Source organism: Nuphar pumila, chromosome 7 (genome assembly GCF_984573655.1).
Source record: "Nuphar pumila chromosome 7, dmNupPumi1.hap1.1, whole genome shotgun sequence".
In the NCBI taxonomy this organism is placed as follows: Eukaryota; Viridiplantae; Streptophyta; class Magnoliopsida; order Nymphaeales; family Nymphaeaceae; genus Nuphar; species Nuphar pumila.
In genome coordinates, this window is record NC_143255.1 from 20,642,291 (window position 1) to 20,656,780 (window position 14,490).

The following is a 14,490-nucleotide window of genomic DNA, read 5'->3' on the forward strand; positions in this document are numbered from 1 at the left end:
AGGTATAGGACTTGACGAGTTAAAGGTTGCAGTGATGGTGGACATAAACCAGAACAAGTTGAGTAGGCTGAAGAAAAAGAGTAAACCAAAGATAAGTACAAAAAGAAACTGACATATCAGTGAAGACTGTGATCTTACCTACACCAGCATTGTCGAGGACGACAATGGTTTTGGGTGGGGGAGAATGTCTCAGGCCGATCTTTCGGAATGGGGCATGTGCAATACAGAGTTCTATTGAGTAGAAAATGCATCTAGTGCAGAAACGCGCTGCATGCGTTCACTTAATCGGTGACGTGCGATGGTAGCATGACATGCGATTAACATTGGTATCATCGTTAGTGTATCGTTATGTGGTGGCACAGACGTAGAGCATTGTTTGGTTGAGCAGTGCCAACGGATCAGAGGACGTTGCCTTTGGAGACTTGGTTAACGACTTCTCGACTTGTACGAGATTTCTCACGCGTAGCGGTGGGATGCACGAGGGTGCGTGTGGGTTAGAGCTAATTCCCCTAGGAATCACCTTAGGTGGTTCCAACCGAGTATGGTGACTCAGGGCTAGGTGAGTGAATGCCTAGACGCCGACGAATGGGTCTGGGTGGTGCTCTTCGCTAAGGTGTTCAATCATCAACTGGTCTTCGGACTGGGGGTCGCAAGGTCTTGTTCCTTCAGTGGCGGGGTTTTGCTATGTCGTGCACATGGAGTCACAATACGCTCCATGGCACGCAAGGCTAAGGCAAAGTTTGTGCCTCTTTCGGAAGTGATAGCTGGTATGAGACAACTATGCACTAAGCGGTATGGACTACATGGAATGCACATTTGGAAATGCGCTTGATCAACTTCCGCTAGGCAGCTGCGCATAGGGTAGTGCACAGGGCCAATGAAAATGATTCATCACATGGAAATGTGTTGGTACGCTTCCTTTGGCCGTTAGACTGGCTAGCTTGGGAAACTTGGTGCCTCGCGAGTTTGCGAAACATTCTATGGTCGTGACAGAGCGATAAGTAGGCTTGCGACGGTAAGGAAGGACCGTCGCGCCGCACTGACTTATTGAAAAAAGTAAGCCCGTGACACTTACTTTCATTTGTTTTTATTAAACCTCAAAATTGGTTTTCTTTGTAAAAATAAAGTTAATATAGCATCAATGGTTTGATTTTATATCAGAGTTTGTTCATCGTCATCACATCCCTAACACATGAGGGAAGCTTTATGAAACAAATATAGATGACATCAAACAGTTTGAAAGCTTGACTCTTCATTGCAACAATATAATATATAAATGAGGATCTTTCTTGCAGCTAACAATAAACATAGTAACAAGAATTGCCGAGAAATTTAATTTTCACCAAAAATGTGAAAAATTAACTTGCCTAATATTTACCGTGTTAAACGAGATATATTCAATATATCACTTCAACTTAATATCTCACAATCTAATCGTGCATTCTTAGGAAAAAGGTGATATAAATGCGTGCCATTTTCCTGGCTTCGCCTTCCCTAGGTGGCAGTAAATACCACTTTTTAAATTTGCCCATGACTATTTTTGGAGGCATTTTTTTTTGTGAAAGTAAATCAAGAATTTATTAGAAAGAAAAAGTTATAAGCTCAGGTTACATGAACAACACAAAACAGAGGATGAGAATTTGGATGTTTTCTACAACTATCAATTTCTTTTGATCCCAATGCCTTTATCGCAAAGTGTGTCCCACCGAATTAATTGAGTAAAGGGTGCGTAGACTCATCTCTAAGGGTACGTTTGATGGCTTGTTCAGGATTGGATGAAACAAACTTCACAGGAACACTGGCTATGTTCATCCCATAATAACTATATCAAGTCCAACGTTTGTTTGGACTATACTCGGATGCTGTGTTCCAAATATCTGTTGTTTGATGACGATGTGCAAACAACTTGGACATACATGGATAATGGGTCAGATTGCTTAGTTTTGGATTGAATGACCCGATCCGCCCACCATTTTACATGTTTTAACAAGTTTATTGTAGGTTTTTGCCCAATTGGACCCAAATATAAAAACATAAAACAAAAAGCAAAACATCATGAATTTTTTAATATCTTGGAGTTATAATTGTTATCAGATATGGATCCAATTATGAAGGTTTGTCTAAAAATCATGTTTTTTTGAGTTGAATATGGATCTTGAATTGAATCCAAATACCAAAACATAAAAAATCATATGAAACTACAATATTGGTTATCATAATCGCCATTACGATTTGCTATTGAACTACAATACCCAATCTTTCACCATTAGATGGGCTTTTGCAACAGTAACCAAGCAAAGGAGATGCAGTAGAAAGATTATGTGAACAAAAAACCAATGAATTTAGTTCTTCATATGAACTCCATGATTTCAGTTTCTGCAACATAATATATGAAACCTTTCTACATTGCAAAGATAATCTAATGATTTTAAGCTTAAACTAATGAGTTTTTTACATGTCCCAAAGAGTATTAGTTGCTTCTAATGGTTGGGACCTGCCCCAACACTCTAAAGGTGTTATTATTCCATTGCATATGTTACTTTTATTTTACTTGTGACTAGAATTTTACTATCTAAAATTGATAAATTGCATCTTGCTTTAGGTGCATAAAATTGACTAGTCATGACTAGGACACATGGAAAATATTACCCCAAAAAATTTTATGGATCTTGCTTTAGATGCATAACCGTTTTGGAGTTCAGAAGATCTTCTGTTATAAAGGTATCAAGTGAATGGATTGTCAAGTATTTGACTGTACTATTTGCATGCTGAATATGGATTATACATCCATGTAGACCAGAGCATCACAACAATTACCAAGGTTGGCTGGATGAAAGCTTGCAGAAAGGATAAACACAAGTACACAACTGAATGAGATGATGTAGCATTTACCTCTTGCATATATTTTTAACAGCATATATTTGAAAGAATAACTGCCTTGGCATGACATAAGAGGAATAAAAAATTCTTTGCAATCAAGAAAAACACAAATAATACAACCGGCTATTAGCTTCTTGTAGTCGCTCTTCGGTGCGCCTCTTGCTGCTGCACCGCCTGCTACATCACCTTGTCTTTGCCACGTACTCCAATAATCAGTTATTACTGTCAAGTTAGGCTATCACGCTTCAACTTATTTTTTATTTTATCTAAGGTAAATTTAGCTCTAAATTTCTCCTTCATCTGACTCTCCACGACTCTCATGGCCTTGTCTTTTAATTATTTTAAGTACTTTAGACTACTCTAACATGCAGTCAAATAAGAAGTCCACCTGAGGTGTACTTCATTGCATCTTCTCAGCCTGGCTAGACCGCACTTCTTGTACCTCACTCATTTCAGCGTTTGCCATCTTGGATTATAATATACATGCAAAGAAATTAAATATTGTATGCAAACCCCATTCATTCAAAATAAGGGAGACACAACATTTAAAAAGCAACCCTATAATACAACAATTCATTCATTAAAAATAATCACTAAAAGATTTTATGCATCACAAACATCATTTCATAACTAAAATAATCCACAAAAAATACTTTTGTATAAATAGTATCTCTTATCCGTACAACACAAACATCATTTCATAACGGAATTTTACTCCAGTTTTGTATCCTCTTAGATACTAGTCTTGCTGAAAACTTCATGAAAATGTTTGTCTCAACATATTCACAACCACAAAACTTCCAAATTTCAAACATAGCCCTTCATTTCACAAAATAACTAAGCGGACTAATTAAATATTCATGCTCAAATAAGCAAGGCAAGCATATCAACAACAGTGAAAACTAAATAAAGGCTCCATCTAGAAAACAATCTACTTTCACTAAAAGATTTTATTTTGCACAAAGGATCATAATAAAGACTTCATCTTCAAGTCAAGGGACAGAGCATTGCATTGTCAATGTGGTAAGCATCCCAAAAAAAATGAGGATTGAATAATAAAAAATAAAAAAGTATCAATATCAAAGAATTGAATAACAAAGGTCACCTCATCTCAATGAGCTCGATTTGACAATCAAATATAAAATGACAACAATATGGACCATAAAATGATTTCTTAACAACCGGATGATTACCTAAAGATCGTACATGACAACAACCGAAAGATCGAACATGGAGAGCATCCTTCATGCTGATGTTTGCGAACATACAAATGATTACTTAACAACCAAGAGATCACTTGGTGAGAAGGTGACCCATGGAAAGCAAAATAGTAGAGCCCAAGCCTTAAAATCCCTAAACAAAGTGAAGATCAAACAAGTAGAAGAAGAAAATAATCATAAACCCTAACCCTAAAATCCCCAAAATCCCTCTAATCCTTAAAATAAATCAGATACAACAAACCCTAATCGTAAAACCAGGTTAGGGTCAATTCATGAAAGAGAGCGAGATAGAGAGGAAGGGAGTGCACCTAGAAAGAGAGAGTAGGGGGGAGGAAAGCGCAGAGAGAGTGGAGGGAGGAAACGGGTCAGGGGCCGGTGTTTGAGAAGAGAGCATCGAGGGCGCGAGCATCTCGAAAGAGAGCATCAGAGGTGAGAGAGAGATATTCAAGGGCCAACATTTGGGAAGAGAGCGTTGAAGGCTAGCGAGAGGGCGAGAGCATCGGGGGCGAGAGAGATTTGTTTAAAATTAGTTTATCCTATCCATGTTCTTTTCATAACACAGGGTTGAAACAGTTCATGTGTTGATCTTGACATACAAAAATGCTCTTGTGAAGAGTGTCAGGTTAGCGAGATTTAATACTAATATGCGATCATATGTATTTTGTATGAGAAACAGAAAACACTCATTTTTATAAAATCCTAGCTTTGCTTTTATACTGTGCTCATATGGGAATTCATATATTTTATAAGATCACATATTTAATTGTGCGGAGAGACACAAATAGTTTACATCCCAAAATTCTTTATGTTCACAATACAAAATAAGCATTTTTCTTCATGAAAATCACATTTTATAGGTATAGATATATGCAATTTTACTAAGGTATTTGCAAAGTTACAATCATAAGATGGTTCACAAAACTTGTTTTTGCGCACTTTGTAAAGACCACAAAAAAATATATACGAAGATATATTTAAATGAGGGTTAAAGAAAAGAAAAAGAAGGTTCACATGGTTTCTCGCACCTTTGGAATAAAATATGTGATTTTACTAATGTGTTTGTGATTTTATACTTATGAGAGAAGACCACATAAATAACATAATTTTTTGCGCGCTTCTCGAGGTCCACAAAAAAAATGTATGAACCTCCTTTTAAGTGGAAATTTGTGATACATGATTAGCAAAACAATATATCACGCAAACTTCATGAGTTTTGAATATGCAAAAGGTAAAAAGGTCTTAACAAAGTTGGCTACTTATAGTTTTGGTCGTTGTGCAGATTTTAGCAAACTATGGGGTTTCTAGGAAAACACATCATTTATGTAGTAGAGTGCGATCATTTTTTGTTAAAAAATTATTATTTCAAAGACTCCTTCCGTGATTGATGAGGTTGTCATGAATCGACACTGCCAAATAAATGATACTTTGTTTCGATGAAGGCAGTTAGTGGTGACGATTTGGTTGCTAAGCGACACCACTATCCACATAAAGGAGCTTTGTTCATGGCACTTACTTTTGAATCCCTAGACCTCCTTTGTTTCAACTTTTCTTGAGATACAAAATAGCCGCAACATGTGAAATGGGATAGTTATTGACATGCTGGATGAGCGTCGCACGTCCGGGATTGGAAAGGTAGTTTCCATTCTAGGTCTGCCTTTTCTGATTTATCTTATCCTCCACCTTGGTCCAAATGGAAATAGGTGGTGTGCTATTCAAAAATGTACAAATCTAGATAGTCTAATGGCAGGGAAGAGCTTCTGCAGCCAAACATATGCATGACAAATGCAACATGCTCAGGTTGAGAGTTCAGTAAAGTTAAGGAGCACTTACCTTCAGCAACATGCTCAGGTTGACATGTCATATGGATCATATATATATATATATATATATATATAAGTGTACAACTTATCTCATTATTTTAATTATTTTAAATAAATAAAAATAAAAAATGTTATTGATTATTTTAAAAAAATAAAAATAAAAGGTGTTATTGTTTTTCATAAAACAAAGTATAAAAATTATATACTTAACTACAATAACATATGAATATGCCATACTCAATTGATAATATTATTTGAATTTTAAAGTTTATAAATTACTTTTGATATCTTGACATACCACGTTTTCTAACGTGGAATCTAGAAATTAGGTCATAACTTGCAATTATGAGAACATCATAATTTGTATATAACATAAATGGGACATTTGTTTAAATTTGATGAGAATCATCCCTTCTACAGATCTCATAAGCTCCATTTTCTCACATCAAAGCCCACATGAGAATGGAAGGGGCCCTGCAATTCGATTCACATGTGATTTATAAATATTTTTGGCAAGGTTGTTAAATGCGATGAGGCGAAGCGCGGCGTTGAGCATGTTATGAAGCGAGGCGTTGGAGCGTAAGCTTCATGATCAAAATAATAAAATAAGCTTCAAGACCACTGTCCTCTCACACATACCATCAAACACTTGGCGTGCGTATTCCAAAATTCCACCTTTCATGTACATATCTATGAGAGAATTACTCAAGAAAACACTCAGCTTAATGCCGTTCTTCTCGATGTACCTGTGCACCCATTTCCTGACCTCCAGTGCACCCAATTTAGCACAAGCTGAAAGAACACCAACCAACGTGACTTCATCCGGCGTTAAGCCCTTGGCTTGCATCCGTCGAAAAAGCCCGAGCGCATCCATCGACATCCCATTCTGCGCTAGGCCGGTGATCATGGTGTTCTAGGTAACCAAAGACCTCTCCACAGGCATCGACTCGAATAAAGCCCGAGCAGACCCCACGTCCTCCCTCTTCAGGAACTCAGCAATCATGGCGTACCAAGCAACAACATCTCGTTGAGGCATTTCTTCGAACAATTGGCACACATCACCAACCCCGCCGGATTTTCAGTATATACCGATCATGGAGCTCGCGACGAAGGGGTCACGAACTAGCCCGCAGCTCAGAATCCATCTGTGGAGGGCTCTACCGAGCGGGAGATCCGCAAGCGCCGCACATGACTTGACGACGAAGGGAAAGGTGAGGTGGTCGGGCGCGACTTGGGACCTTGAGCGTGAGCTTCGCCGAGGCCGGACGCAGATGGATCGTCAGTTTCTCAAGTTCTTTTTTTTCTCCCCTTCTGCTGTCGGTTCCCTCTTGCATGCATGCGAATTATTGCTGGGATTTCGTTGATGAACGATTTATGGTGTTTTCTCTCTTTTTTTTTTCATTGATATCTCTATTAGGCTCCCGTAATGCCACAATCTCCACTGAAACCGGATCTAAACGCAAACACAAATCATACCCAGAATCATATGATCCCAAATCGACAGAAATCTCTAAACAGACGTAGTAATAATGCAAACGGCGGCATCACTTTTTCTGGGGCAGAATCGTCTGACAATGCCTCCGATAGACAGGAACATAGCCTCAAAGATCCATCGCAGAAGAACAATTGGGAGTCGGGATCGAGGGGGTCTGGTTCTTAGGGCCACAACGGCAACGAACATTCAAGGAATTCGTTAAGGAGGTGAAACGCCTCAGTGCAACGCCTCAGTACCTTGAGCGTGCGCTTCGCCTTTGAGGCGTACGCTTGAGGGGTATGCCTCTCACAACACTGATTTTTGGTATGGCAAAGCAAACTCCATCAAAGTCGAGGCTGGATTAGGTGTAATTACATAATGCGCTCCTGCACATGATCACCCTCTTTTAGCTGCTGGGCCCCATGTCTGACATACTGTACAACAGCAGATGGAGGGTGCCCAAATGCAGCAGCACACTGCATTTGTGCAATGTGATTGCACCCGAGTGGTTATCCGTGAAACCCACGCGAAAGAGCAAATGGATAATTTAATAAAAGACAAAAGGGTTAATATCTTCTTGTATGAATGCCTGGAAAGTTCTGGTGTGGGTGTGTGTCTCTTCTAGTTTGTCAAAGAGGGATATTACTTTGTTCACACCTGAAAACAACTGCCAGAAGTGGTTGGATGTATTGCCTGTGCCATGGATACATGAAAAAAGATCAGGTGCAATCCCATTACATATTTTAAATGTGCTCCTGCGTGAGTGTGGGATGGGATGGGGTGATTATGTTTGTGTCTATGCGTTTATTGGGTTTTTGCTTTCAACCACGTCAGGGTGGATGGAGTATGTATGCGTGTGCTTCAGCTGGAAGGAGTGTGGGTGTGAATTGAGATTCTTAGCAGATTCGAATTTGTGATATAGTGTTGTAGTAGTGCCGGGAGTATTGCTGTGATTGAGCTCTGGTCTGGTCCTTCTTGCGGATTTCTGTAGATTCTCGCAGTTCCTTCTCTATGGCATGTTTTGCTTCTTGCTCGCTAGGGCTACGGTTCTCTTTTGCAGAATCTGTGACTCCATTTACAGATCACCAACCCTGCTTCGCGACTTCTATTTCCCTCTATAAAAGTGGTTCGGGGATGAACTGTGTTCAATAGTATCTGTGACGCCGTTTCCTGATTGATTCCTGCTTCAGCGGCTTCTACTTTCCTATCTAAATGGTGTCCTCGAATCTACTCTATTTGAAATTCTTTCTTCTGCAAAATCTGGATCCACTGTTGCGATGATGATTATAGATCGTGTTAGCTGGCATTTAGATGAAGCTGCTTTTGTTCGGCACTGCTTTGGCTGGATAGTACTCTATCTTCTGTGGTTCTGAGACGAACTATACTCAACATGCCTTTTTGTTTCCTCAGATGTCTTTGCTTTTTTGTCTCTGTTTCTGTTTTTGTATTTATTTTTATTTTTGGGGTTTCCGCTTATCTATTCGAATTCAACAAGTGAGATATCTCATCATATCTGCTGTATGTTGTATTTCTATTAGCTTTTATTTATAATATCATATCTCTTCTTTCAAAAAAAAAAAAAAATGTGCTCCTGCACTTGAGTACCCACTCCCCGCAGCTGACACGCTATATGGAAAAGATGGATGGTGCTCGAGTGCAGCAGCACATTAGAAATGTGCAATGTGATTGCACTTGATTGAGTGAAAATGTGAACCAAGATATTCACAGACCTTTGAAGCTTGTATGAAAATTAAGCTCACAAAACCATATGCTTCTTTCATGCTTTCAAAACTTTATGAAAGCTCGCTTTCTTCAATATACACTACACGAAATATGTGAATTAGCGACGGTCATAATCCGTCGTTAATTCATCGCTGAACAATTTAGCGATGGATAACTTTCATCGTAATTTTCTAGTCGCTAATTAGCGACGGAATATATCTGTCGTTACTTTTGTCGCTAATTTGCGATGAATTAGCGAATATCATGATTCGTTGTGAGGCCGTCGCTAATTTGCAGAGATTTGGTTTTGTGATAAATACACATCCGTCGCTAATTTTGTCACTATTGTAGCGATAAATTACAATTTATCGCAAAATATCAGCCGATTCAGTTTTGCAATGGATAAATATCCGTTCCTAATCCATCGCTAAATTGAAGGCCGATACTAATTAGCGACAAATATTATCCATCGCTAATCCATCGTAAAAAATAAAAAAATTTGTTTGAAATATAAATATTGAGATTTTTTTTTTCGTTATACAATTTATATATCCTGTGTATAAAAAACAAAATACACATAAAAAATACATATACAAAGCAGGTAAAACAAATTTAACACAAGATACAAGGTGAAAAATTTTATCGATCCACTATAATCCTCGCCAAGTTCTAATTATTTACAAGTGAATTTATACAACGAGTTTCGTTTGAAACAACAAGAAGGTGCAACAAATTCAACACATGAATCTAATCATCACCAAGATTATGAACATCAACCTCTTCATTGTCTCGATCTGTCCCTTCATCCATGCCTCCATCAACTCCTCTACGTTGATTATCTCCACCATCCTACAAGAGAACCAAAAGGTTAGTATTGATAAACAAAATATAATGAAATAAATTATATGCAATGCACCTAATCTAAGTCAATCAAAGTAACATGAATGAATTACACATAAACTAGCTAGCAATAAAGTGAATGACATTAACAAAATTCAGATATATGTTCTAAGGATAACAAAAAAAAAATCATAGTGATTCAATCATGCAAATATGTGTTCTAAGGTTGTCAAAAAAATATCATAGTGATTTAAGCATGCATATATGATTTATAAAGCTGTCAAATAAATATGTTCTGTATCACAATCATGCATATATGTGTTATAAGGTAGTAAAAAAAATTCACAGTGATTCAATCGTGCAGATATGTCGATGTGATGGAGTTGGGCATCTAGCAGCCCAATACGCCACTATTCGTAAGTAGGTTCAGTTGGTTGAACATGAAGAGGGTGACAAAGCAAATCTAGATACTGAAAAAGATGGTCAAGAGTCAAAGCAAGATTAAGAGACCATCATTTTCGATGGTGCAACCCTTTTGTGCAGGCCCATGCTTGGCAACATTGATGTCACTACCTATGATTCGTTGAAGATGAATCCTTTTCAACCTGCGGGGATAATGCATTGGATCTAGAGTCGGATCCAACTTTAATGAAAGGCAAAAAGAAGAAGAAGATGAACAAAGAGTGATTGAATCCGATGGATCCATAGAGAAGGGATCCAATGGGATTCATAGTTGCATTTTGAACTTGGTTTCTTTTTTGTTTGTTTGGGTATTTAGATCTTATCCAAGATCCAATGTAGGGTAGGGTTTCCTGTTTTGCTATAAATAATTTTTATGGCATTACTGTTGGGGATTCGGAAATGAGAGTTGATTTTTCAAAGATTGATATTCCCAATTATTTCAGTTATTTTTTATTCAGTTAATTTCTAGCAATTTTTTTTTTATTTTTTGATATTTTCTTAAAAAATTTTGTTTTCTTCATATCATTAATAGTGGTTAATTTTTCTCATAAATCGGACCCTCTAAATTTTTATATCAATTGGTATTAGAGCAATTTTTTCATAAATCAAGCCACTCGATTTACATCGATTGGCATCGAAACAACTTTTTCGTAAATCAAGCCCCTCGCTTTACACCGGGTGGGGAGGGTGTGAGGTTGCAGAGAGAGGGTTGAGCAGGTGGGGAGGGGTAAGTTTCTCTAGGGCATCGAGCAAGGTGCCAAAACCGATTTAATGCACATAATCCACAAAACCCACCTCTTCGAGAGTGTGTCGAATCACTGCATTGGGGAGGGATTTGGAGCTGCCAAAGCCCTTCCCATAACACACATTTTGCCAAAATGGTGTTCTCAAACATCATACTGATAAAGAGTGGATCCTGTCAAATGCTGCGTGAGATTAGCTCACCCAGGTTTACAACCACAAAACCCACCCCTCTGGGTAGGGTGTGAGGTTGCAGAGAGGGTTGAGCATGTGGGAAGGGGTAAGGTTCCCTAGGGCATTGAGCATGTGACGAGGAGGGAGTCAATGCGTAGAATCTACACAACCCACCTCTTCGAGAGGGTGTCAAGTCACTGCATTGGGGTGGGATTTGGAGCTGCCAAAACCCTTCCCATCACCCACGTTTTGCGCAAAATGGTGCTATCAAAGACTATACTGCATTGCTAATCGTACCCAGCGTTTTGACAGGTTAGTTTAATAAAAGAAAAAAAAAATGGCAGTTGTATGTAATGGCACATGACCAAATATAATATATATAGTAGTTATGGTGTTATACACTTGATTTACATATATTTGAATTTCAAAAATAAAATCTAACCTTTTAACATATAATATTTTTCACCATCTCATAAATGGAAAATTGGGGTGTATTACACACGATAAAACCTCATCACATAATAAACAAACTAATCTAAACACATCTATGCAGTTACATCTAACAGTTCGTGTCCGGATCCATACAAACAATTAAGAGTGTGTACTACTATATGGTATCATGCTCTATATATTTGTGTGTAAATCCATTTACATTGTTCAGTCACGTATAACCCTCACCATAAACTTGGGTTGGGTCCAAGATGGTTTTTTTTCTCTCCGTAACAAGAAGCTAGACAACCAGGATTGAGCCTAATTGGCCCTAACCTATATTGGTCAAGCTCGTGAGAGTGGACAAGTTTCACCCCGCTTCTCCATAGCTATCATAGGTTTGTCTAGGGCTGCAACGGATCTGGCTTATACTGGGTACCTGACTTGACCCGACCCGATCCAAGCATTATACAGGTCATGTTTGGGTCATGATTTTTCCTGGGTATCCAAATCCGACCTTGGGTTTTTTTGCCGGGTACCCAACTCGACCCGACCCAACCCGAGTATTTTGTATATAGTTTTAATAAAAATAAAATTTTAAAATTATGGGGTTACAGGTTTAGGATTCTATTTTTGTGATCTGACAAAACTTGGACCCGGTTATTAATTAGTTACATGGGCAGGTCCAGCTGAACCCTGACCCGGCCCATTGACAGTCCTAGGTTTGATGTTTGGGGCCTACTACAGACGTCCCGGTGTTCACCCCAAGTGATCGGCCAACACCCCATGTAGCAGAAAATAAAAAGGGAACGACAAAATTGGCCTGTTAACACTCAAATTATACACGCGCAGAGAGTGGATCAATATTGGTATTGGCATGAACCCGTATGGCGCTGTGGTTTGGACCAGCTGGATCTGGAGCTTGGGCAGGTCCAGCCATAAACAGTTTTTAGTGGATTTGTTACAGTTACACAATAACAGAATAAACCATTAATGGTCCTGCCCCAAAGGCATTAGTGTAGTTGGAGCGGGCCTCGGCTGTCATATGGGCAGTCGGGTTTGATTTTCGCATGCGCTGCCCCGTTATGTAAGCCAACACCCAGCATAGGCCCTGGGGACAAGGGTCCTAGCCTCGGAGTTTTACACCGCTGCCTGGGTGCAGTTTTTTCGGGTTATGAATGAAAAAAAATAATGGACCTAATATCTGAATTAGATGGTGATCTACCAAGATCCCTTGATCTGTGCCTAAAGTACTCACTTTAAAGGTCCGAAGTAAAAAAAAAATGCACCATCTGATAATATTCAGCAGCTCAAATTGGGAGGCATTATAACATGATCGGGCATGAGGCAATCAATGGGTCGGGTATCTGATCCATCAGGCTGTACTGAAAGCCACCAAATAGCTACTTGCTGGGTTCGGTTTCGGATTTGAGCTTTGTCCGATAAAGAAAATGAATTCCCAAACCTGGATTTATATAATTTAAAGAGCTTATGTTAAATAACAATACATATAAAATACTTGAGTCATGGACGAGTCGGGTCAGGTATCCAACAAAATTAATAATTGAAAACTGTTGTACACTACTCGGGTCGGTTTGGGTCGACCTGGATAATATTCAAGTCAGTATTTTTTATGCTCATACCCAGATATTGAGGATCGGGTACCCGATACAAACCCAACCCATTGTCAGCTCCACTCAGACATGCGTGACTGTAATCTTTTTTGCCCACAAACTCGATAAGTTCTATGTTCATAAATTTTGAATATTGAGAACTCCTACCATTGATAGATTGGCCAATGTTAAATCTTGACAGTGCAAACGCAAAAATATTAACATATAAGTAAATTTCATGTTCTTTGCATCTCCGGGGTCCATAGCTCAGTGGTAGAGCATTTGACTGCAGATCAAGAGGTCACCGGTTCGAACCCGGTTGGGCCCTTACAATACGTTTTTTACTTTGATAACTTTATTTTGCTGTTGATCACATCTTTGAGGGTTTTCTCGTTTCCTTTTTTTTTTGGTTAGTCCAAGGGAAATTAAAACTGGTCATCATCAACCGCACATTGACAAGCCTATGGTTGCTGGTATAACCAATGAGATCATCTGAGGCAATACGGGGTACACTCGCTTTCACCCTTTGTTGCAAGGATGCCTCCTATGGGTTTAGGATAGCAAAAATAAAGCTCTTTTCTTTACCTGGCCATCATCGGCCGCACATTGAAAGGGGTGCGGCTGAAATAACCTTTGAGAATTGAGATCATCCCTGGCCATACGGGGTACACTCAGCTTCGACCTCGTGGCAATGGATGCTTCCTAGACTCATGAAAACCGTCAACCTAGCAATATTCGCAAACTGCCCCTACTAGATGATGAGAAACATCATATATCCAAAGGGAGACTGTTGTCCATTTTGTAGCTAGTCTGTTGGCTGCTGGGCAGTCCAATTTTACTGGATTTGTTTCTGCTGTTTCTGATCTCTGTTTTTTTAATTTTTGCTACAGTTATTTCCTCTGTTCTTATTTTTTCTGTTCATTTGTTTATGCTTTGTCATGCTCGCTTAATTATTAAAGTGCAGTTCCACTCATCCCTATGTCGTCCCCCATTCCGTCTTGAATCTTATGATGCAAGTTGTTTTGATAAAATCTGAACTTATAGATAGATTCAGTGCTTCCAATTTAACATGAATTCACCTTTAGATAGTTTTTTTTTATGAAAAAATATGATTT

General features: G+C 38.8%; 1 non-coding gene across 1 annotated transcript; it reads left to right on the top strand.

Annotated features, from left to right (window-relative positions):
- Nucleotides 1–13,631: 13,631 nt before the first annotated feature.
- On the top strand, nucleotides 13,632–13,703 carry TRNAC-GCA (transfer RNA cysteine (anticodon GCA)). Its single transcript has one exon. It is a non-coding gene; the product is annotated as a tRNA-Cys (tRNA).
- Nucleotides 13,704–14,490: the final 787 nt, after the last annotated feature.